Here is a 25,009-nt window from a genome sequence, read left to right on the forward strand (position 1 = left end):
GATTTATATACTTCTGAAAAAATTTTCCCTTTGAGGTGCTAAATAGATATGTAGCTAGTGATTTTGGTTTCTTCTGTAATCATAATTTTGGTACATCTTTGGAATTGCTTTCAGAGTTGAAGCTATGTTTCCTCAGTGAGAGTAATTTTGGTGTGCATTTTTAAATAAAAATATTTAAAAGTAACTTAGATACACAAATGTTCATAGCAACATTACTGATGGTAGTCCAATGCTGGAACAACCAAATAGTCTTCAAATATTTATCTACTTAAACAGCTCTGCCACATACATATGACGGAGTTCTACTCACAATGAAAAGGAAGGAACTATCGATGATATCCAATACATTGCAGAAATCTCAAAGACATAATTTTGAATAAGCCAGTCTTCAGGATTACATAGTATATGATTTCACTTATTTGATATTCTTAAAGTCTAATCTATAGTAACAGTAAACAGATTAGCAGTTGACAAGATTATGGACAGGAGGTTGGTACCACTATAAAGTGATAGCGTAAGGGAATTTTGGGAAGGGTGAAATTGTTCTGTATCATGATCATTTCAATTGATACAGAAAACAAATTTGACAAAATTCAATGTACATTAAAAAAAGACTTAGCAGATTAGGAATAGAAGAACACATCTTCATTCTGATAAAGGTATCTATAACAAACCTGATTAAAATCATACTTGATGGTGAAAGACTGAATGTTTTCATACTAAGATTAAAAATAAGGAAAGCTGTCCACTCTGAATACTCTAATATCAAACAGGAAGGCCTGTTAGTAAAATAAAGCAAATAAGAGAAATAAAGGGTATATATGTTAGAAAAAGAGTAATAAAACTCTCCCTGTTCACAGATTACATGATTGGATATGTAGAAAATCCTAAAATATCTGTAAAAATCTCCACAATAAACAGTGAGTTTAGCAAGATCACAGATTACAATGTCTAAACAAAAGCTGATCTCTGAGGGAATCAAAGCATAAAATTATACTATAAATAAATTAGAAACATCATATTTCCCCAGATCTTTTTCATCAGTTGTGAAGTACCAATTAGAGGTACTAACACTCAAAGAAATAGAATAGTTAAAAAGAAAACTAGTTTATCTTACAAATGACTAAATGTGGCCTAACCTAGAAATAAAGAAGAATCTATGGGATGTGTCTTTTTTTTTTTTTTAGATTTTATTTATTTTTTCGTTTAGAGAGAGAGAGACAGTGTGAGCAGGGGGAGGGGCAGAGGGAGAGGGAGAGAAGCTCAAGCAGACTCCATGCTGAGCACAGAGCCCAACACTGGGATTGATCTCATGACCCTTAGATCATGACTTGAGCTGAAATCAAGAGTTGGATGCTTAATGGATTGAGCCACCAAGGCGCCCCTCTTTGGGATGTGTCTTGAGCTTATATTATAATGGGTTTAGGAAAAAGGGTCTCATCTTCTAACTGGTTAAACTTTGAAGGTGAGGTGAGGACAATCAAAGAATAGGGGGCATTGCTACTTCACTTGTCACTATTCCCAATAGAGAAGAGTCTTGTGCCAATATGGTACAACACCAGCAAAGTACCAAAAAAAGCAGGATATTATAACTAAATGTGATAGTAGAGAATAGTCTCAGATGCCCTAAGGACCTCAGAGGAGCACAGGAGTTGGTCCAAAAGCTCCTGGTCCTTGAGAAAAACAAACAACAAAGAAATTTAATTCCAAGATCCTATTAGTAATGAGTTTCCATGTCAATTACTCTGGTGATCTTGGCTATCACCTTGATGATTTTGGAAGCGGGAGATGTGACTGTGGCAATGGCTATGGTAAATTCAGCTAGGGCCGCTATGGTCCCTCTTTCTATAGAAGATACTGGTTCTCTGGGTTCTACTGAAAAGTCTGCCAATCGCTAAAATAATAGAAACTTTTTCTTACTGTAAATGATGGCCTTTTTTTTTTCAACTTCCTGTCTTTAAAGTCAAGCCTATTGTTAACCTCATTACCTGCAAAGATGGCTAATGTCACACACCATTACAAAAGGCACTTGGAAGAAAACAGGGCAAGAAAGCCTCAGTCCTCTCAGGAGAACGTCATCACAGAAACTGGAGTTCCTTCCGGAAAGGCTGCATTTTGGGACTGCTGCTACTTCATTGGTTCACAGACAGCTCTGTTTCTGTTTCCCTATAAAGTGTCTTCATTGACATAATAAACTTGGTTTCATTTTGATTTGTTTATGTTAAAGAGTTTCATACACACTCCAGTGTATTTTTTTTGCAAAACCTAAATAATAATTTTCTGAAACAAATAAATGCCAGTATTTGTCCACAGATATGATTATTTTAATTATTAATATTTCTTTTAAAATTATGCCCACAGAAGTGTTTAAAATTAACATTTGTTCTATCTGGTCTTGCTCAGAATGATGCTGTCTGACTTGACATACGAGAGAACCAATGAAATCTGATATGCCTAATGTCCTCCAAAACTTTGCCCTCTCATCCCACAAATATAAACTTACCGTTTCCCCATTTATAATATAATTACTGATCACTAATAGTCTTTGTTGCTAAATGGGAGAGGGCTCTTCCTTTGTGTATATTAATTATCTCCTTGCCTTAACTATATGTCTAAGGGGAAGGCATCTGTCCTGTGTTCTATGGGCTTGAGTGGTATTTGTCTTCTTGGGTGTTCACTTATTGACTGAACTCTGCCTAGGATCCTGTCTCTGCCACTTCAATAGAAACAGATTTCTCAGAATTTATTCTTACTCTTGTTGAAACCTTTTTATACATTTGGATTTAGACACTGAATTAATCTTCTTTCTCTCTCTTTTTTTAAAGATTTTATTTATTTATTTGACAGGGAGAGACACAGCGAGAGAGGGAACACAAGCAGGGGGAGTGGGAGAGGGAGAAGTAGGCTTCCCGCAGAGCAGAGAGCCCGATGCGGGGCTCGATCCCAGGACCCTGGGACCATGACCTGAGCCGAAGGCAGACGCTTAACGACTGAGCGACCCAGGTGCCACCAAATCTTCTTTCTCTTGTTTTACTCCTGGAGTTAGCCTCTCATTACGCACTTAGGTTTCCTATGTGCCCTGGTCTCTGCCTTCAAGCTTTAACTGTTTTTGGTTTCTACTTCCCATTTTTAGGGGTTTATATTACTATCCTCATTTTTAATTTATTTTTATTTTTATTTTACATAGAGTGCACATGTGTGTGTGATTGTGGGGTGGGGAAGGGGCAGAAGGAGAGGGAGAGAAAAAATCTTAAGCAGGCTCCATACTCAGTGTGGAGCCCGAGTGGGGCTCAATCTCATGACCCTGAGATCTTGACCTGAGCCGAAATCAACAGCAGGCTGCTTAACCAACTGAGCTACACAGGTGCCCCAACCTCATTTTTAAAAAATTATTCTTGTCCACTCTTTCAAATATAAACTATGGATCTCATCGAATATCTACTGTACATCACCCTTGTTCTCCCTTCACTTTTACCAATATAGTATTTTCAACTGTACAGTATTCTAATCATGGCTTTGCTACATTCTTACATCCTTCAACTCACCTTACCGATGGTATCAGTCTTTTGAAATTCCAACTTTTGTTTAACTCTGCTTTTTCCATGCTTGCTCATATACAGGGTTATTGGTCTAGAGAAGTACAGCCTTGTTGAATTGTCTTATATTAAACTTCTAATTTTAAGTCTCAAGTAGCATTCAGCAATGCCCAGAAATCCTCCATTTTCCTACTAAATTCACTTTGCCACTGTCTAAAATAACTATTGCATTCCTCATCATTTTTTAAACTTCTGACACAATCTGCTTTACTCTTCATCCAATTTATGCCTTCTTTCCAATTCCACTGAAAAATTAAGAATAGAGAGTTAAACATCAACCATTTATCACTTTATTTATCTCCTATTGCTGCTGTAACAGATAATCATAAACTTAGTGTTCCAAACAACTCAAATTATGATCTTGTAGTTTCTGCAGTCAGAAATCCAGGCACAAAATGGCACACATGACTATCTCTTTAGTCTTACAATGCCAGAACACATTTGTTGGCAGGCTGCATTCATTTCCGGAGGTTCTGGGGATGAATTTGCTTCCAAGCTCCATCTAGTTGTGGCAGAATTCAGTTCCTGTGGTTGCAAGCCTGAGGTCCCATTTCCTTTTTCAGCCTCTGGAAGCCCCTGGTATTCCATGGCTCATAGACCCTGTTCCATCTTCAAAAACAGCAATGGCAGGTCAAGTCTTCCTTACAGGTTTAATATTTGACCTCCATCTCTGCCTCATCTCTCTGCCTTTCTCTCTTCTAACATACCTAACTTCTCTGCCTTTCTCTCCTGCTTTGAAAAGCTCATGTGATGACACTGGGCTTACTTGGATGATTCAGGAATAATTTCCCTATTTTAAGGTCAGGTGATAAATAACTACACCTGTAAAGTCCTCTCGGAGTGGTACCTAGATTCATCTGTGATTAAATATCCAGGAGACAGAAAACATGATGGGCTGTATTTGGAATTCTGCCGAGCACAATCGTTCCACAGCAAATATACAACCTACCTTCTGCATATTATAATGCATGAATGGTCCTTTTTCTGTCTAATTCTTCAACTGTGCACTGGAAGCCACCCCCTCTCTTCCAGTCATGTCTCCTATTTTTCAATTACCTTTCAGCAGCATTTACACTAAATTTACTAATTACTCTTTATTGATAAATTTTCTTCATTGATCTTCTGATCACCATGATCCCCCTTCCTTCCGATGACACTGACCACTCTATCTCAGGCTCCTTTGCTGGATTCCTGGTCTCTTTCCTACCTTTACATCCAGGGTTCTCCAGGGCTGAAGTCTTATCTACTTACTTTTTCTCCAGCTATTCTATGCAGTCTCATGTTGTAAACACCATTCGAATAATTATGTCTCTCCAATTTGTCTCCTGTCCTAAGCTCCTCCTTCAAGCTTCACATTGCATATCCTACTATCTGTTCAATATTTTAAATAAATATTTCTGTGTCCACATCAGATCTCTTGATCTTCTTACATTCTGTCTTCCCCTCAAATATAACGCCAAAGGCATTTGACAAATTTAAGCCCCAAACCAAGATGGTATCCTTTATTCCTCTTTTTCCAATATCTACCATCAATGTCTTATCCACCAACATGTCCTTATACAGTCAACCACCACCTCTTGTGTGAATTACTGCAATAACTTTGGGCTCCAAGCTTCCATACTTGAACTCTTACAATTCATAAACCATACAGGAACAAGTTGTCAAATCACCCCTTTCTCTTTAACATCTTCCATAGATTTCCATTGCACCTGAAATTCCATTAAAAATCATCAAGGCCCAGAAGGTCCTATATAATCTAAACCTTGCCTAACTTTCTTTCTCTCCCAGCATTATTTCCTTCCATTAACTATAATCTAGCCACAGTAACTTTCTCCCTATGTCACCATACTAAAATAATTCCCACTTTAAAACATTTACATATGTATTTCCTTCTGTCCCGTTTGTTCTTTGACTTAAACATGTACACATGTGTCTTCTTTACTTCATTCTTATGTTCAAATTCATCTCCTTATAGAGACTTTTCTCGATTATCTCATATTATGGCATTTCCCCCTGTGCTGTCACTCTGTATATAATTACTTCCTTTTATGTCCTTCATACACATTATATCTAATAGATATGCCAGTTGATTTATTTACCATCTTCTCCCTGGAATGTAATCTTAATAAAGACAGGTATTTTGTTTTAAGCTTTACCCCATACAGAGAAAATTGGCATAAAGTGAGCTCTAAGTAAATATTTGCTGAACAACTGAATCCCAAGTTGGGATCTCTGTCATGTCCCTACGTTATTAGTGCTCAACCCTTGCTATGCTGTAGAATCCTCCCTTTAAAAATATTGATGCTTGAAACTTATTCCAATTATTTTTTTATTTAAATTCAGTTTAATTAACATATACTGTATTATTAGTTTCAGAGGTGGAATTTAGTCATTCATCACTTGCATATAACATCCAGTGCTCATAACCTCAAGTGCCCTCCTTAATGCCTATCACCCACTTACCCCATCCCCCTATCCACCTTTCCTCCAGCAACTCTCAGTTTCTTTCCTATAGTTAAGAGTCTCTTATGGTTTGCCTCCCTCTCTGTTTTCATCTTATTTTATTTTTCCTTCCTTTCCCCTATGTTCATCTGTTTTGTTTCTTAAATTCTACATATGAGTGAAATCATATAGAATTTGTCTTTCTCTGACTCTTATTTTGCTTAGCATAATAATCTCAAGTTACATCCACGTTGTTGCAAATGGCAAGATTTATTCTTTTTGATGGCTGAGTAATATTCCAGTGTGTGTGTGTGTGTGTGTGTGTGCGCGCACGCGCGTGTGTGTGTGTGTGTATCCACATTTTATATATATATATATATATAATCTAAATATATATCTCCACATCTTCTTTATTTCTGGATATGGAGCTGGCCACTTCCTCACTGAAAGAGTATAAAAAGATCCATGTATATTTGTGGCATTGTGAGCTTCTATAAATCTACTGTGGTAGCCTGGATCCTGACTCTAACTACAGATTGATGGACATGGTGGATATGGCTGTGGCTTTCACTGTCCTTCTTTCTATAGAAGATGTTTGTTTTTTCTATTTTTTTATTAAGAAGCTTAGTGATGACAGATGGTAGCTACACTTGTGGTGAGCATAGCATAATGTATAGATTTATCAAATCACTATGGTGTACAGCCTAGAACTAATGTAACATTCTGTATCAACTATACTTCAATAAATTTAAAAAATACAAATGCAAATACAGATAATGTCAACACAAAAAAAGGAAGCTCATATCTTTTATATTACTAGTACAACCTATTCTACAGAGTTCTTCAATCTTATCAATGTCATTTTCATTTTGGATTTCTTTAATTTCAACTACTTTATTTGGAGCCCACCTTTGGCCACAAAAAGCAAGAGCCCACCAAAGCCACTTACACTGGGACTAGCTTTAATATCAAGGACTGATTCCTCTCATTATTATGGCTCATTAACATACACTAACTTCCTTATTTATTGTAATAATCCTGGTCATATTTCCAATAAACATATTGCAAATTTGGTTTCTTGTCCGTGAATTAAGATGAACATGATTTATGTAAGTTTTGTTATTTTGGGGGCGCCTGGGTGGCTCAGTCGGTTAAGCGACTGCCTTCGGCTCAGGTCATGATCCTGGAGTCCCGGGATCGAGTCCCGCATCGGGCTCCCTGCTCGGCAGGGAGTCTGCTTCTCCCTCTGACCCTCCCCCCTCTCATGTGCTCTCTCTCATTCTCTCTCTCTCAAATAAATAAATAAAATCTTTAATAAATAAATAAATAAATAAAAAGAATTTGTTATTTTGGCTACTTTGACTAACAAGGTTTTTCACTGTTCCTATAGTTTTATGAAGATCCCTGCCCTCAACTGTCTTGCCATCTTTTTGGAAATTCCTTGGAAATAATTGCTATCAAGTAAGGCCAAATACATTGCAGCTGTATATAACTAGAGAAAATGCATATATATGTTGCTTTTCCCCTTAGGTTCTAATTTTTGAGCACCCATTTTATTTAATTAAATCTTTACTCAGCCTTTCAGAAAAAAATATTATTATCATCAGAGAGATAAGAAAACAGAAATAGGTTAAGTACTTTATCAAGGTATGGCTATGGTTGTAGCCATAGCAAGAGTTTGAAAGAATCTGGGATTGAATCAACCATGAAAAGTATTAAATGAAATAAACTGTAATAAAATTTTAACTTAGCTAAAGTCAGGCCTCCTGGGTGGCTCTGTTGGTTAAGTGTCTGCCTTTGGCTCAGGTCATGATCTCAGGGTCCAGTGATCAAGCTCCACACTGGGCTCCCAGGGAGTCTGCTTCTCCTATCCCTCTGCCTCTGCCCTCCACTCATGTTATCTCTCTCAAATAAATAAGATCTTAAAAAAAAAACTTAGCTAATGTCATAAAGCAGCTACATATTTTTTTGTGCGTTTTTCTTAGGAAATTGATTTTAAAAAACTTGGTAATGTTAGCTACTCTTCTCAAGGATGGACTAGGATAGTCATGTTGATGGTGTCCTTTGAACTCAAAAGGCATCGTCACCATCAAAACTTAATTCTAGCTCCTATGAGCTACTACGTAACGAGAATGGGAGGCTAGGCTATGACTGGTCCTGATGTGTTGATGGCCTGGGTTTAAAATTTGGTGGATTTGGTGATTTAGACCAGGATCTTTCTGCAGAAGAAGTTATTTCTTTACATTCCATTGAAAATTTTGTTGAACTTCTTTTGGACCTTCATTATTGTAGTCTATTTCTTCTGTTGTTCCTTCAATGTCATTAAAATCATGTATAGTCTTGACCTCTTTATTGTGACTGCTAGCCTAGCATGGACTACTAATGAAGCATCCTGCAGACTGCATACTCAGGAGCAAGCTGAAATAAGAGGGCCTATTTCTCTGATTTAGAATTTCATCCATCTAGAGGGAATTTCTTTTATCAACATTGTGCTAACTTCCTTATTCCATTGAGAAGATATCTGTTCATGTTTCCAATAAAATTACTTTATTGACAAAACAAATGTGATTTAAATTGTATTTATTCATTGAAGTGGACTTTTTTCACTTGGGTTTTGCCAATAGTTTTGCAAACAATATATTTCCTTTTGAATTATATTTATTACTGATTGCTTATAAGAGATCTAAATAAAGTTTCCTTATATGATGTCATAACTTCTTAGAATTATACAACCTTACTGCAATTCAAATATATAAGAACTAATTAAGCAAATTTTCCCCAAAATGATAAAGACATTGCCCTTTCATTTAATAGGTATAAATTCTAATATACCTTTTTTTCCTTTGCTGTTTCAGTTTCACTGAGCACCTTTAAATAGCTTCAAAGCTGTATAAGAAAGGAATCTTCTTTGATGCTATATTTTATTCCTTTTATATAATTACTTTTGTGTACTGAGAGAGAAATAAAGTATGCAGGGCTTGACGCTCTATGCTTAGGAAGCTTTGATGTAAAGGTCAATTTGCACATATATAAAAATTGATATTTAAGAGATTGAGAAACTGGAGTTCATATAATGTGTGATGGATAGAATGAGGGTTTGAACTAAAGGCCTGCATGGCTCCATATATTGGGCTCTCAACCACTGTGTTTTAACACCTTTAAACTCATTCCAAGTAAATAGGAAAACAATTTCCGGCTTCAGAGGAGAGCTCTGACTCTTTCTAAAGGAGGATAATGACAGCCAAAGACTAGAACAATTAATATGATGGAAGAAGAGGGCACATTGCATGCAGCAATCCAGTTAGGTTGTGTTAATCCATCATAGGCTTTGAAGATGTGATAGTAATTACCTTTTATTGAAAGACTCTGGCTGTAAGAAGTGTAGATGAAGCAGATAAGTAAATGAAATTATGCATCAGAGCATTAAAACTTCTAAAATCACAAGGCAAAGGTATAATTAGGCTGTTTGCACATTTGTGAAAAGAAATAAGAATGAGAAATATCTATGGAGTGAGCCACACCCACTGTGAAGGCATATAAAAGTCCGGGTTCAGGTGGTGATGTTCATTTTCTGAAAAGTCACCTTGATATCAAGCCAAATCCTTGAGCCCTGACACAATGAGCTACCACTACAGCAACTACTAGGGCGGTCTTGGCTACAGTCTTGGAGGCTTTGGTGGTTTTGGCTGTGGCTACTTTTGTCCCACTTTCTATAGGAGATACTGGTCATCTGGATTTTACTAAAAATATTGTCCACTGCATAAAAATTCACAGATTTTTCTATTATTTTTCATAAGTGGTTCTTTTGATTTTTCTCACTATGATCTTTGACATATTTGAGAGACTGCCATAGCCATTGAAGAAGACACCAAAACTAATCTCTGGATCAGTGGGGAACTATTTTCTTGATCAAGAATTTCATCTCTCAAGCTGGATATACTCATTCCTGCTCCATCATTGACATTCAATTTCCTTCTTTATTTCTTCTGTGATTTTTCTTTGTATATTTAAAAATAAACATTGGTCATAAAATATAAAACCTTATTGTATTTATTTTAGTCTAAATGAAATTTTATTTATAACATTAGCATCTATCATATCTCATTGAAAACATGTCCGTATAGTAGTATTATTTCATCCTTAAGAATAATACTCACAAAGGGGCACCTGGGTGGCTCAGTTGATTAAGCATCTCCCTTTGGCTTGGGTCATGATCCCGGGGGGGAGGGATAGAGGGAGAGAGAGAAACCTGAAGCAGACTCCCCACTGAGCAGGGAACCTGACAAGGGGCTTGATCCCAGGACCCTGAGATCCTGACCTGAGCTGAAATCAAGAGTTGGCCACTTAACCAACTAAGCCACTCAGGCATCCCAATTTTGAAAAAGATTTTATGCAGGTTTTCTCTTTGCCTCCTTAACTTAAACATGAGGCTCATTACTGACTTCCAATTCATGTATTGGCTTCTTCAGATTTCAGATCTTCATTCTTTGATCTTATATGATATAATCCCCTGATACAATTCTTAATTAAGTGAACTGCATTGGTCTTGATGGTTCTCAAGTGATTTTCACAGGTATTGGTAACAATTTGTTCAAGAACTACAATGGATATCAATAAAAACTGATACATATCAGTATATCTACCTATAGAGATACATATCGGTATATATTAATATAATATACATCATATTATGTAAATCAATATGTCATATAGTTTGTACTGTTTGTTCTTGATAATGATGACATTAGAGATAATGTATAAAATGATTCTCATGGATTACATCCAGAATCAGCAGTTTTCAACCCCTCATGTAGCAGGTATTTAGTGCCCTAAAATGAATCCAGGGGTCTTGTCCACTCAATAAGGAAATATGTGATTCAACAGTTCAACTGGAACTGATTACTATTTTAGAGTCCCCATATTTTAGAGATATATAGTGAAACATTTGTAGATGAAATGATATGTTATCCAATACTTGCCTCACAAAAATATAATAGGGAACAAGCAGGTGGAGGTATGCATTAAGCACAATTTACCATCTGTTGATATTGTTTAAAATAAGTAATGAAGATTTATTATACTGCCCCTTCACTTTATATGTGTTCAAAATTTCATAATTGAAAGTTTAGAATAAACTAAATGTTTTATTTTGTGGAAAGGAAAATATCCACACTATAGAAAATAAAGAACATGCAGAGGTGGATAAACCTTGCAAAAAAAATTAAACAAGTTAGTTAATTATGTAATGAAAATGATAACTTTGTATTCATTGCCATGGAAAAGGAAAATACAATGTTACCCATAGAACAATAAAGACACCACAGTTTGGGGCACCTGGGTGGCTCAGTCCATTAAGCGTCTGCCTTTGGATCATGTCATGATCCCAGGGTCCTGGAATTGAGTCCCACATCAGGCTCCCCCCTCACTGGGGAGTCTCTTCTCCCTCTCCCTCTGCTGCTCTCTATTTCCCTGTCAAATAAATAAATAAAATCTTAAAAAAAGACATCACAGTTTAAGAGTTGGTTTTGAGGGCCCCTGGGTAGCTCAGTCGGTTAAGAACCAACTCTTGACATTGGCTCAGGTCATGATTTCAGGGTTGTGTGATCCAGCCCCTCCTTCGAGCCCCGTGTTGAGTTCTACACTTAGCACGGGGTCTGCTTGGGATTCTTTTCCTCTGTCCCTCCCCCTACTCATGCTCTCTCTGTTTCTCTCTCCCTGTCAAATGAATAAATAAATCTTAAAAAAAAGAGTTGGTTTTGGATTACTAAAATCAATATAGCTTATGGACCCCCTCAGATGAAAGGAAAAATTGTTTTTACTTCATACCATGTTACATTTTAAATAAATTGAGCTTAAGCAAAAAAGATCAGAAGTCAGATAAATACTGATGTAGTAATTGTGGTATATGCCATAGAATGCCCAACTCAGATTCCGTGCCAGGGTTGGAGGTCTGAATGAAAACAAGAGTTTAAAAAGATACTTTTCATTTCATTGAGGAGGGTATGTGTTGTGAGTGCTGTGTGTTGTGTAGGACTGATGAATCACAGACCTGTACCCCTCAAACAAATAACACATTATATGTTAATAATAAAAAATAAAAGAGATACATTTAGAAGATGTCAGGTAGACTGATAACGCAAGTGAGGAGGAGAAGGAACACAAGGTATGTGCACGTTTTCAAGGACTGAACAGTGTTGCTACTACTGGAGCTGAAAGATAAAAGTAGGCACACATTTGAATTGAAATTAATGGAAATTTGATCTTAGAGTATTCACGTTTATTTTGGTTTGACTGTCAAACAAACTCATTCTACAGTATGTATATGATTGGTATTCTTAAGTAATTTGGGGCTATATATAGGATTCAGTATCATTTCCAAGAAACATATCAAAGGTTGGCCTTTGCTCTACTATAGAAGCATTTTAATTTTGGAATCAAAGTGACTTTCCAATGCTGGTTTCAACAACAAAATAGTAATCCACGTTTTTTTTTTTTCCTTTATTTTTACATTGATCCCTGACACTATGAAAAACTAATTTTACTAAATCATCTTTTTATGTTTTTCCTCTTTTTCTCCCTCCATGTTTTAATTTAAATTCCAGCTAGTTAACATACAGTACAATATTAGTTTCAGGTGTAGAATTTAGTGATTCATCACTTACATACAACACCCGGTGCTCATCATAGCAAAAGCCCTCCTTAATACCCATCACCTGCTTAATCCATCCCCCTGCCCACCTCCCCTCTGGTAACCCTCAGTTTGTTCTCTACAGTTAAGGTTCCTATTTTCATGTGTTTCCTAATATTCATCTCACCCAAGTGATTGTCAACTGCATAGATGTCCAAACAATGAACTTCAACATAAATGTTAAAACACATGCATCTTAAATAAATGAAAGAGAAATCTTAGGGCCTGATGCTGTTTATTTTTGTTGTAGAGCTAATCTACATTGGTTTCAAATACTGCCTTTGTTTTTTGTTTTATTTTATTTTATTTGTTATTATTAGCATATTATGTATTATTTGTTTCAGGGGTACAGGTCTGTGATTCATCAGTCTTAAATAATACACAGCACTCACCACAACACATACCCTCCCCAATGTCCATCACCCAGCCACACCATCCCTCCCACCCCCCACCACTCCAGCAACCCTCAGTTTGTTTCCTGAGATTGAGTCTCTTATGGTTTGTCTCCCTCTCTGGTTTCATCTTGTTTCATTTTTTCCTCTCTTCCCCTATGATCCTCTGCCTTGTTTCTCAAATTCCACATATCAGTGAAATCATATGATAATTGTCTTCCTCTGACTGACTTACATCGCTTAGCATAATACCCTCTAGTTCCATCCACATCGTTGCAAATGGCAAGATCTCATTCCTTTTGATGGCTGCATAATGTTCCATTGTATATATATCACATCTTCTTTATCCATTTATCTGTCGATGGACATCTTGGCTCTTTCCATAGTGTGGCTATTGTGGACATTGCTGCTATAAACATCGGGGTGCAGGTGCCCCTTTGAGTCCCTACATTTGTATCTTTTTTTTTTTAAGATTTTTATTTATTTATTTGAGGGAGAGAGAGAATGAGAGAGAGCACATGAGAGGGAGGAGGGTCAGAGGGAGAAGCAGACCCCCTGCCGAGCAGGGAGCCCGATGCGGGACTCGATCCAGGGACTCCAGGATCATGACCTGAGCCGAAGGCAGTTGCTTAACCAACTGAGCCACCCAGGCGCCCCCTACATTTGTATCTTTGGGATAAATACCCAGTAGTGCAATTGCTCGGTCATAGGGTAGCTCTATTTTCAACTTTTTGAGGAATCTCCATACTGTTTTCCAGAGTGGCTGCACCAGCTTGCATTCCCACCAACAGTGTAGGAGGCTTCCCCTTTCTCTGCATCCTCGCCAACATCTGTTGTTTCCTGATTTGTTGATTTTAGCCATTCTGGCTGGTATGAGGTGGTATCTCATTGTGGTTTTGATTTGTATTTTGCCTTTGAATAGAAACAAAAACAATTGAAATAATATCTAGAGCTTTTTAAGTTTCCCATTTATCCATAAAAATCACTCAAGTACTATTGACTTTTTCATCATGTATCTTGTGTCTACTACTTTTTTTTTTTAAGATTTATTTATTTATTTTAAAGACAGAGAGAGCAAGAGAGAGCAGGGGGAGGGGCAGAGGCAGAGGGAGAGGGAGAAAGAAACCTAAGCAGACTCCCTGACTCCCTGCTGACCACACAGAGCCTGCCATGGAGCTCAATTTCATGACTCTGAAATCAGGACCCTGAAATCACAACCTGAGCCAAAACCAAGAGTCAGAGGATTAACCAACTGTGTCACCCTTGTGTCTACTACTTGTGTGTGTGTGTCTACTACTTTTATTGCAACTTAATTTCAGCCTTTACCATCCTAAAGTAGGCTTCTGTTTTCAAGATTTTTATATATAATTCAGACTTCACAGAATATAAGTTGCCTAAATTATCACTTCACTCTTCTCAGTGCCCTGATAAAAAGATAGAGTGTAATTCATAGTTCACCCTGATTCTAACCTAATTTATTTGCCAATCATCAGCTATTCTTAAACTCAGTGCTAAGATTATAGTGTTTTGCTCATTGCAGACAAGCCTGGCTTGCTTTTGTCTCCAATTACTCCCTGAAGCCATTGTGCCTTGAAGGAATCTGCACTTGTCTTCTCAGTTTATTGTATTTTTACCCATACTGCTAGATTTACATCTTCTCTGATTTATTTTGTGGGACAATTCAGCTATCACAATAATAGCTAACTCCTTTAAACTACATTTAAAATCAGCTACTCCTCATTTTGCTCTTCTCTAAATTGCCATCCTGTATTTATACAAAGCCACACATATGCATATTTACACACTCAAATGCAACACATAGAATACATCTACATCCATATTTTTTTTTTTACTACAATTAAATGGTGAGCTTCTCTTGTTCATGGAGTAGTCCTTTGTATATTTACTATCAACCATATCCCAGCCCTAAAGCCCTTCAAATACCTTTTCAATAATAAAAATTCAATTAAACTTTGTTTTGTTGATTGAATATAATTTTTTTTCATAATCCTTTCCCTTTGAAACTTGATATTTGGTGTTTCTTCGTGTAAATACCTACCATGTCTTCTATAAAATAATACTATATATTTAAATTGGTGTTTCAGGAAAACATAAATTTAAAAAGTTCACAGATATTTATTATGTGTACTTTTACGAGATATATTGGGTCTCAAGGATGTGAATATTGAATCCTTGAACTCAAAGAGTTTATAATGGTTACAAAATGGAAAACTTGTTTTCCAAGGTGGCAAAGTCAAATGAATAACACATAGAAGAGTTGAAGAGGGTCAGTAGGTACTTATGGGCAAAAATTATTGAGGGACGCTATCAGGAAAAACCTCATGATGAGTAAAATGTTTTGAGGAAAAGTATAGAGAAAGAAAACCAGTTGAGGTTTTAAGAAACAATTTGAGAGGACTCGTCTAGGTAGAACTGATGTTACACATAAGGTTTTAGGAGAAAAAGTATTGAAAAATTAGCCTTTCGTGGTGTTTTGACAAGATTTGAATATTGTCTCTAAATATAAAGGTACTTAGAAAATTATCCCCAAAAATACACAAGCAAAGAGGAAAAGATAAGCACTTATTCATCTTTTTACATAAACATGTTTTTATATAAAAACATTCTTGTGCTGTCAAAGTAAGAATATTCATTGTGATTTCCCCCCATAATCATTACATTAACTTAATGAGTCACAGAGAAGAAAATATTGAGAAAATATTGTGTTTAATGAAAACCCAGTCTAAGACAATGTGAAGGAGACATAATTTGACAATGATGAAAAACCTCAGTCTTTGAGAGAAGGAAAGAGAGAGAGAGAGAGAAACTAAGAAATAGAAGGAACTGGTGGTTGAGGGGGGAGGGGAGGATGGGGAAACAGGTGATGGGGATTAAGGAGTCCACCTGTTGTGATGAGCACCAGGTGTTGTATGGAAGTGTTGAATCACTATATTGTACACCTGAAACTAATATTACACTGTATGTTAACTAACTGGAATTAAATCAAAACAACAAAAAAATAAAGTTATCATGACAGAAAAAAAAAAACCAACCTATGTGAAATAGGAGCCTAAATACTAAGATTTTCATGTGAAAATATGTGTAAATGTTAGCTTTGAAGTTAGGAAAATAATTATTTTTTACTAAAACTGGTTCTGAGAGATTAAAATTTCAAAGGAAAAATTTCTTCTTGTATCTTTGAAATTACCCTTAATAAGAAAGGTATGACTTACTAGTACTGTTTGTCACCATTACCTCATGTCTGAAGATGAGTTCTGTATATAATGGTTCCTTTTACCATACTGTATATTCTAATATTACCTCTTTTTGTAATAAAATCAGTTAGAAAATATGACTATAAGTTAATGTTCTATTGTGTGGCATAGGAAAGTTATAGCATCTGCACTTTAAAAAAATGAATTTGAACTAGTGGGAAAAAGGAATATTGGAAGAAGAGAACAAAATGACACTGTCGTGGGCGTAAAGAACAGAATATAGTATCTGTGAAATAATGGAAAAATGGCCATTTGAGGAGAAGTACTGAATTCTCAAAAAGAATACAGTTTACAGGGAACTTTGGTAACAGGATTTGTTTCCTTCATATTTTGTAGACTTTGAGGGGAAGATACTGAGGAAAAGCTAAATTTAGGAAATCACACTGATATCCAGACATATCTTTTCTTTAGTAAATAAAAAAGAGAAAGAGAAGGTAGGAAGGTAGAAAAGTAGGAAGGAAGGAAGGAAGGAAGGAAGGAAGGAAGGAAGAAGGAAGGAAAATCAACAGTAACATGGTCTAGTTGGAGTGTGTGTGTATGTGTGTTTTTAAAAATCAAAGCAATGAAACAGGGCAAAACTGCACACTAATATTTTTGTTTGGTAAAAACAAATATTTTGCAGGTATTTTTGTTTAAATTTACTTGTTAGTGGACAATGATTTTATATAATCTACATATATGTATTTTAATAAAACATTTTTCCCTGTGTATTTTATTTTTGGCCAGTATAACTATTTATTTCCTGATTATTACTGTTCATTGATACTTGCATCACCACATATAATTACCTTGAGTGTGTGTGTGTGTATTGGGGGGTGTGGGGTGAGAACATTTAGGATGCACTCTCTTAGCAACTTTCAAGTATAAATACAGTACTGTTAACTACAGCCATGCTGTACATTAGATCCCCAGAATTTATTCATCTTATAACTAGAAGTTTATGGCCTCTAACCAACATCTCCCCATTTTCCCAAGCCTGAAACCCCTGGTAACCACCATTCTACTCTCTGTTCTATGATTCCACCTGCAGATGAGATCATTATTTGCCTTTCTCTGCCCACTCCCTTCTTGTACAGGAACCTGTTTACCTCCCAGATTTAATAGTGTTTATATCAGCTTTGCTCCTTGCTCATGGAGGCTACACGGAGCCTAGTCTTGCCTCAGAACATTAGCTAAAGTCATTGCCTCCTTCTGGTTTCTCCCCCTCCCTTTGATGTCTTATTGAGTCTTTTACCTCTTATCCTTCTTATCCAGTGTGTCTCAACTTCTATAGAATTCTTTGATGAGTGAATCTAGCCCATGGAAATCTTAAGCTCTTTTAAACTGCTTTTGAAATAGGGGTCTCTATCTGCACTTCTCCATATTCACTCCTGTGGTTCAATGTCTTCCCCACCCAACCTCCTCCCTGCATATAGCCTAAAATACTCAGAAAACCGTGGGCACCCCAGACACACATATTCTGAGATACAGCTCAAGGGAAGGCTTTCGAAGACCGTGAGTGGCCATTTATATCTTTCCCTTTTATCATCTACTTTTTCCAAAGCAAAGTGAAATAACTTTCATATTCCAGATATTCAATACAACTTAACGTTTGATTGAATGACTCTTCATTTCACTTGTAATCCTTTCCTTGTGTAACCCATAATGTAAAGTCTTTCTTCCTATAAATAACTGCTCTATTTTCTATTAAATAAACATTTAGAACTTCCCGTCGTAGCTCTGACCTAGCAGGTGCATGGAACTTGTCACTCTGGTCCTTGCAACAAGATAGAGCTGGCCAAACCAAAAAGCAATAGCTTTTCTAGAATCTAACAGAGAACTGAGTTTGCAGGACAAGCCACCCCTAAAATCCAGAGAGATGAGAGAATCCAGAGTTACAGCTGAGATCTGCTTACCAATAGTAGAAGTCATAAACTGGTATAAATACTGAAACTGTAATTTTGATAAATGGCTGGACGCAAAGTGTGGGTTAGTGTAAAAGTGAAAAATTCCTAAGGGCTTCAATCTCAGAGGGGCCCACAATTTTATGGACTTTATCTAAAGGAATTCCAATGGGGTCTCACTGTGAACATTTGAGAAAGATACGCCCTTTTCTCTGATTGGGGGAGAGGAAGAATAATCCTTGCGAAATACACCCAGAGTTTTCCCGGTAAGTGTAGAGGTCTAGACCAAGGGCAATGGACTACCAGAGCCTTGCCCTAGAGCCCTGGGGGAAGGGCATTCCTCTTACCCAACCCCCTCTAGCTTTCCTGCCTCAGAAAAGGTAGGGCTGAGAAATTAAGCTTTTGTTAAATTTCTTTTTTTTTTTTAAGATTTTATTTATTTATTTGACAGAGAGAGTTAGTGAGAGCAGGAACACAAGCAGTGGGAGTGGGAGAGGGAGAAGCAGGCTTCCCGCTGAACAGGGACCTTGACATGGGGTTCCATCCCAGGACCCTGAGATCATGACCTGAGTCGAAGGCAGACGCTTAACAACTGAGCCACTCAGGCGCCCCAGCTTTTGTTAAATTTCTGTCTTCCAAATCTCATGCAAAATGTTTCTTTCAACCCTAGCACTAACCTAGCTATACAGGAAGGGCACTCATCTAAATTGTTGCAATACTGTTTGACAGAAGAGGTGTGTTTCATAGGAAAGGCAGTGTTGAGGGATTGAATTATATCCCCTAAAAAGAAATCTTGGAGTCTTAACCTCGGGTACCTATATATGTGAATTTATTTGGAAATAGGGTCTTTATAGACATAGTCAAGTTAACATGAGGTCATACAGGATTAGGATTAAATCAGGGATTAAGATTAGAATTCAATGTCTGGTGTTCGGACAGAGATTTAGACGCACACACACACACACACACACACAGGATGAAAGCCATGTGATGATCTAGGCAGAGATAAAGTGATGTAGCAGCAAGATGAGAAATGCTAAGAATTGCCAGCACCATGAGAAGCTGGGCAGAGGCAAGGAATGATCCTCTCTTAGAGTCTTCATAGGGAGCATGGCACTGCCAATATCTTGACTTTGGACCTTTAACCTCTAGAACTGTGAGAACGTAAATTTCTCTTGTTTTAAGACCCCCAGTTTGTGGTAATTTTGTATCAGTCCTAAGAAACTTATACAAGAAGTACTATTTATATTGTGACTTCAATATCCTCCTATAGAGTTTGTCTTTACAAATTAAAGAGATTGAAATGTGATCACAGAGAAAATACAAACAAAAAAGACTGGAAAATATTTTCTACTTTTTTCTGAATAAGCTGTCTTTAATTTTTGGATTAATTTGGATTAATTTCAATCATTCATGATTATTTAATACTCAGTACCCTGGTTTATTAAAAGTCAAAGAGAAAAAGACACAGAAAACATTATACTTAAAATAGACAAAAACTGAGTGCAAGGAAACATGAAGAAGATATATGGCAATGACTAAAATCTCAGAAAAATGCCAGAAATGGTCTATGTACTGCAAGAGAACCTAATAATTATATTTTAACTGTAGAAATATGTGTAATTATAAACTCTGATGAAAGGAAAATGAAAATTGAAATATTTTTAAGGGAAAAATAAAACATTCCATGGATTTTTGAAGCTACCCCTGATAAGTTTGGCTTAATCGTACTGTTTTTCACCCAAGAGTGATTATTAAAGAGAATGAAGCTCACGTGTTGTGGTTTACCACACCCACACTGAGGGAGTATAAAAGTCCAGGCACAGGTGGTGATATTCATTCTCTGGAAAGTCACCTTCAACCTTCAACCAAATCCTCAAGCTCTGACACAATGAGCTACTACTACAGCAACTACTATGGCGGTCTTGGCTATGGCCTTGGTGGCTATGGTGGCCTGGGCTATGGTTATGGTTCCATCTATGGCCTTGGTGGCTATGGTGGCCTGGGCTATGGTTATGGTTCCATATATGGCCTTGGTGGCTATGGTTATGGCTGTGGCTACTTTCGTCCTTCTTTCTATGGAAGATACTGGTCCTCTGGACTTTACTGAAAACATTGTTCATCTGCAGTGATCTATTTCCCTGATCCAGAATTCATCAACCAGGCTGACTGTCTTCACTCCTGTTGTGTTATTGACATGTAGCTTCTTTCTTTATCTCCTCTGTGATATTGCTGTGCATATTTTCCAATAAACTTTGTAAATTTTTTAAATCTTGTTTCATTCATATTTGCCCACCTGAATGCACCTGCTATTCATAATTTCAGCATATTTGAGCAATATATTTCTTTGAAACATGTCTTCCCCATACAATTATTTACTTCCTCAGAGCCGATCTTATTAACTGTTAGCCAGGAACTCCTATATATATCGCATGTGATAACTTGCTCGGATATTGCTCCCTTTTTGATTCAACATCCTGTAGAATCATGTATTTGGATATAATCTTATTCTTGAAAATATAAGAGTACTTCTTTTGCAAAGTTATTAACTTAATGTAATAAGTACTTTGACCTCAGCATATCAGGAAAAATATTTTTGAGCACATTTGCTCTTTAAAAACTTATTTTTAGCGCACCTGGGTGGTTCAGCCCATTGAGTGTCTGCCTTCGGCTCAGGTCATGATCCCAGAGTCCCAGGATCGAGTCCCACATTGGGGTCCCTGCTTGGCGGGGAGTCTGCTTCTCCCTCTGCCCCTCACCCACTCATCCCTCTCTTTTTCTCTCAAATAAATAAATAAAATTAAATTAAAAAAAATAAACTTATTTTTAACAGCTTTGTAAGGAAGAGCTGTGCATGCCTTTTTGCTCAAACTCTGTTCAGGGCACCCCTCTATCAGGTGCCTCCTCAGAAAGCAATGACAGGGGTGCACATTGTTTGAGTCTTCCCCATCCACACCCCATGTCCCCAAACATTCACACTGCCCACACCATCAGCTTTTGTTCTTATAAAAGAAACAGAGAACCTGAGAAACTTTTTTGTGTGTGTGTTCAGACTTACTTTATTATTTTGACATCGTGATATGTAACTATTTAACTTTTCAGGTTTTACCCTACTTCTATTCATAAATTGTAAAAAAAAAAATGAAGCTTGAATCAATGTTTCTATCATTGTTTCCAACTCAGGTTGAAAACTGGCATTTCTTTCTCATTTAAGTCTTGAGAAGGATTTTATTGCAGGTATTTTCTTTATAGTCTTTCCTCAAATCTGAGACTGGCTATTCATTTTTATATCATATTTTAGTGACTTCAGTTCCATAATCTCATCTTTTTTTTTTAATAGAGAGGCAGAGAGAGAGTATGAGCAGGGACAGTGGGGAGAGGGAGAGAGAGAGAGAGAGAGAATCCTAAGCAGGATCCACACCCATCACGGAGCCCAGCTCCATCTCACAATCCTGAGATCATGACCTGAGCCGAAATCAAGAGTCGGACGCTTAAACAACTGAGCCATCCAGGTGCCCCTTCATCTTTTAATTAAACATGATGTGATTACCAATATAACTCTCATTTAATTAGGTAAGTTACACAAGTCTTCATGGATCTCCAGTGATTCTCACTAGTACTCCTGTAATGTGTTCACACGCTAATAGTTTGTGTTGACATTTCTGAAGACTTAGTGAAATTGAATGATTTGGATGATGTGTTTCACTGGTTCAAGCTTGAAACAGGACTCTTCAAGGCAAACCATAAAACAGACTCTTAATGATAGAGAACAAACAGAGGGTTGCTGGAGGGAGGTGGGTGGGTGATGGGCTAGATGGGTGATGGTATTGAGGAGGGCACTTGTTGTGATAAGCACTGGGTGTTGTATGTAAGTGTGGAATCACTAAATAAGCTAATATTACACTCTATGTTAACTAGAATTCAAATAAAAACTTGACAAAGAAAGAAAGAAAGAAAGAAACAGGACTCTTCAATTTGATCATTAGCAGTTGTTTACAAAGTGCTAAATCCAGCCTGACAGAAAACTTTAAATGAGTCTTAAATTCCAGAGAATACATAATAATTAAAAATCATACACCTATTACTTTTTAAAAGAAGGAATATTTACACCTAGCAGATATACATTGGAATATTTATGGATCCAAAAAGCAGAGTATCTCAAAATGATGCAGCAGCAAGCCAAGCATGTGAGGCTACATTGGAAACAGACTTGAATTGATTTTTTTTTTTAGATTTTATTTATTTATTTGAGAGAGACAGAGATAGTGACAGAGATAGCAAGAGAGAGTGTGAGCAGGGAGGGGAGGGGGAAGCAGGTTCCCCACTGAGCAGGGAGCCCGATGCAGGGCTCAATCCCAGGACCTCGAGATCATGACCTGAGCCAAAGGCAAACGCTTAACCAAATGAGCCACCCAGGCGCCCCTGAATTGATTTTTTTTTTACATGAACAAAAGATTTATGGAATTTGTTTCTATTATACTATCCACTTTTCTGTATTTAAAATTTTTTCATACCATAATTTCAAAGTCAATTGTTTTGTAAGATGCTCTATAGGACTTAAAGAACGTAGGGAGATATACTGAATAGAATTGAACTCCATGTGCACCTTGCTAAAATGTTACTTTGAATAAGTTAAAGAAAGGTCATAGCCAAAGAAGAGAATGGCATGTGCACTGTCATGGGGAAGAAGAAAATATTACCCAGAGGATAAAGAAGGAACTAAAGATTTAGGGTCAATGTTGGGTTATTTAGAGTGAACATAGCAAATGAACATCCTTAAATAGTAAGTAAAATGATTTTTATTTCATATTGTCATAAATTTAAAAACAGTAGTGGCATAAAAAAAGTGTGTTTAAGAGAAAAATCATTGAAAGCCAGATAAAATGCTGGAATCTTGGCACTTTGGCAAAAAAGTCCCAACTCAAATATGGTGTCCATAAGTGGGGTTTATTTTTGTTTTTATTTTATTTTTATCTTTTTTTTGAAGATTTTATTTATTTATTTGACAGAGAGAGACACAGTGAGAGAGGGAACACAAGCAGGGGGAGTGGGAGAGGGAGGAGCAGGCTCCCTGCCAAGCAGGGAGCCTGATGCTGGGCTCAATCCCAGGACCCTGGGATCATGACCTGAGCTAAAGGCAGACGCTTAACTACCGAGCCACCCAGGTGCCCTCACAAGTGGGGTTTAGAATAGAAAGCCACAGGTGTTTAAGGAGATAAATTTCAAAAATGCCATGCAGACTGATTATACGAGGGATGATAGGAACAGAAATTTGAGTGGAGTCCCTATTTTCAGGGTCAGAGGCCTCAATAAAATTGCTGCCTTCGATTATAGGAACAGAGAAATAAATACGTGACTACAAAAAAGTTTGACTCACCTATTGCATCTACACTGCCACCTTGATTTCCAAGTGAATATATCTTGTTAAAAGACTACCATATGGTTGATCTTATCTAGTTATACTCTTATGTATAATTTCTACTCATATATTAATTATAATTACCAAGAAACTCTTCAAAATTTACTTTTTGCAAAGCAGATAATTACATCTTAAATTCTGAGTAAAAGAACCAAAATGGCTCTCCAGAGTGGGTTTTAGCACCAAAATATTTATTTTTATAAGGTTTTCTTTTTATTATTATAATTAAGTTGCCCACGGGTGCCTAGGTGGCTTAGTCGGTTAAGCCTCTGACTCTTGGTTTCCGCTCAGGTCATGATCTCAGGATCCTGGGATCGAGCCCTGCGTTGGGCTCTGCGCTCAGTAGGAAGTCTGCTTGAGACTCTGTCCCTCTCCCACTTCTCTGCCCCTCCCCTCCAACTCACGTGCATGTGTGCACATGTACATGCACGTGCTCTCTCTCAAATAAATAAATAAATAAATAAATAAATAAATAAATAAATAAATAAAATCTATTGTTAAGTTGTCTGGATGAGTTCTTATTCCTGGATGTTTACAAACATATTTCCCTTCCAACTGATTGATGACTGACTAGAAATCCAAAGAAATGAATTTCACCACAACTGTTTAAATTTATGCACTTTATTTTATTTATTTTTTATTTTTTTAAAGATTTTATTTATTTATTTGACAAGAGAGACAGCGAGAACAGGAACACAAGCAGGGGGAGTGGGAGAGGGAGAAGCAGGCTTCCCGCTAAGCAGGGAGCCCGATGTGGGACTCGATCCCAGGACCCTGGGATCATGACCTGAGCCGAAGGCAGACGCTTAACGACTGAGCCACCCAGGCGCCCTAAATTTATGCACTTTAAATAAACGTATTGAGCAATCGTAGAGCCTGATTTTTTTCTTTTAATAAAGCTAACCTGAAGAGGTATAACACAATACATTTAAACATAAAGAAAAATAATAACTATGGCTTATAAGTTTTATATTTGTCTCTAAATATCAGTACACATGTTATTGATTTTTAATAACATATCTTAGGTTTATCCTTTCCAGTCCATTTTTCTTATTTCATTCTATAAGAGGATATAATAAGAGCTTTTCAAGTGGTCCCCTTGCTTTCAAGGATTCATCATACAATCCACTTTGCGGAGAAAACACGTCTTCCTAAAACATCACTTCTTTGATGCCATTGCCCTAAACAAAACTATAGAATATAATGTATGGCCCACCCTGGTCTTAAGTTAATATGCTTCCCAACCATCAATTATCCTTTAAACTCTGTGCATGAGCCACAGTGTTTTGTTCATTGAGGACACACCTCGCTCAC

This window comes from Neomonachus schauinslandi, chromosome 1, assembly GCF_002201575.2.
Source record: "Neomonachus schauinslandi chromosome 1, ASM220157v2, whole genome shotgun sequence".
Classification (NCBI taxonomy): domain Eukaryota; kingdom Metazoa; phylum Chordata; class Mammalia; order Carnivora; family Phocidae; genus Neomonachus; species Neomonachus schauinslandi.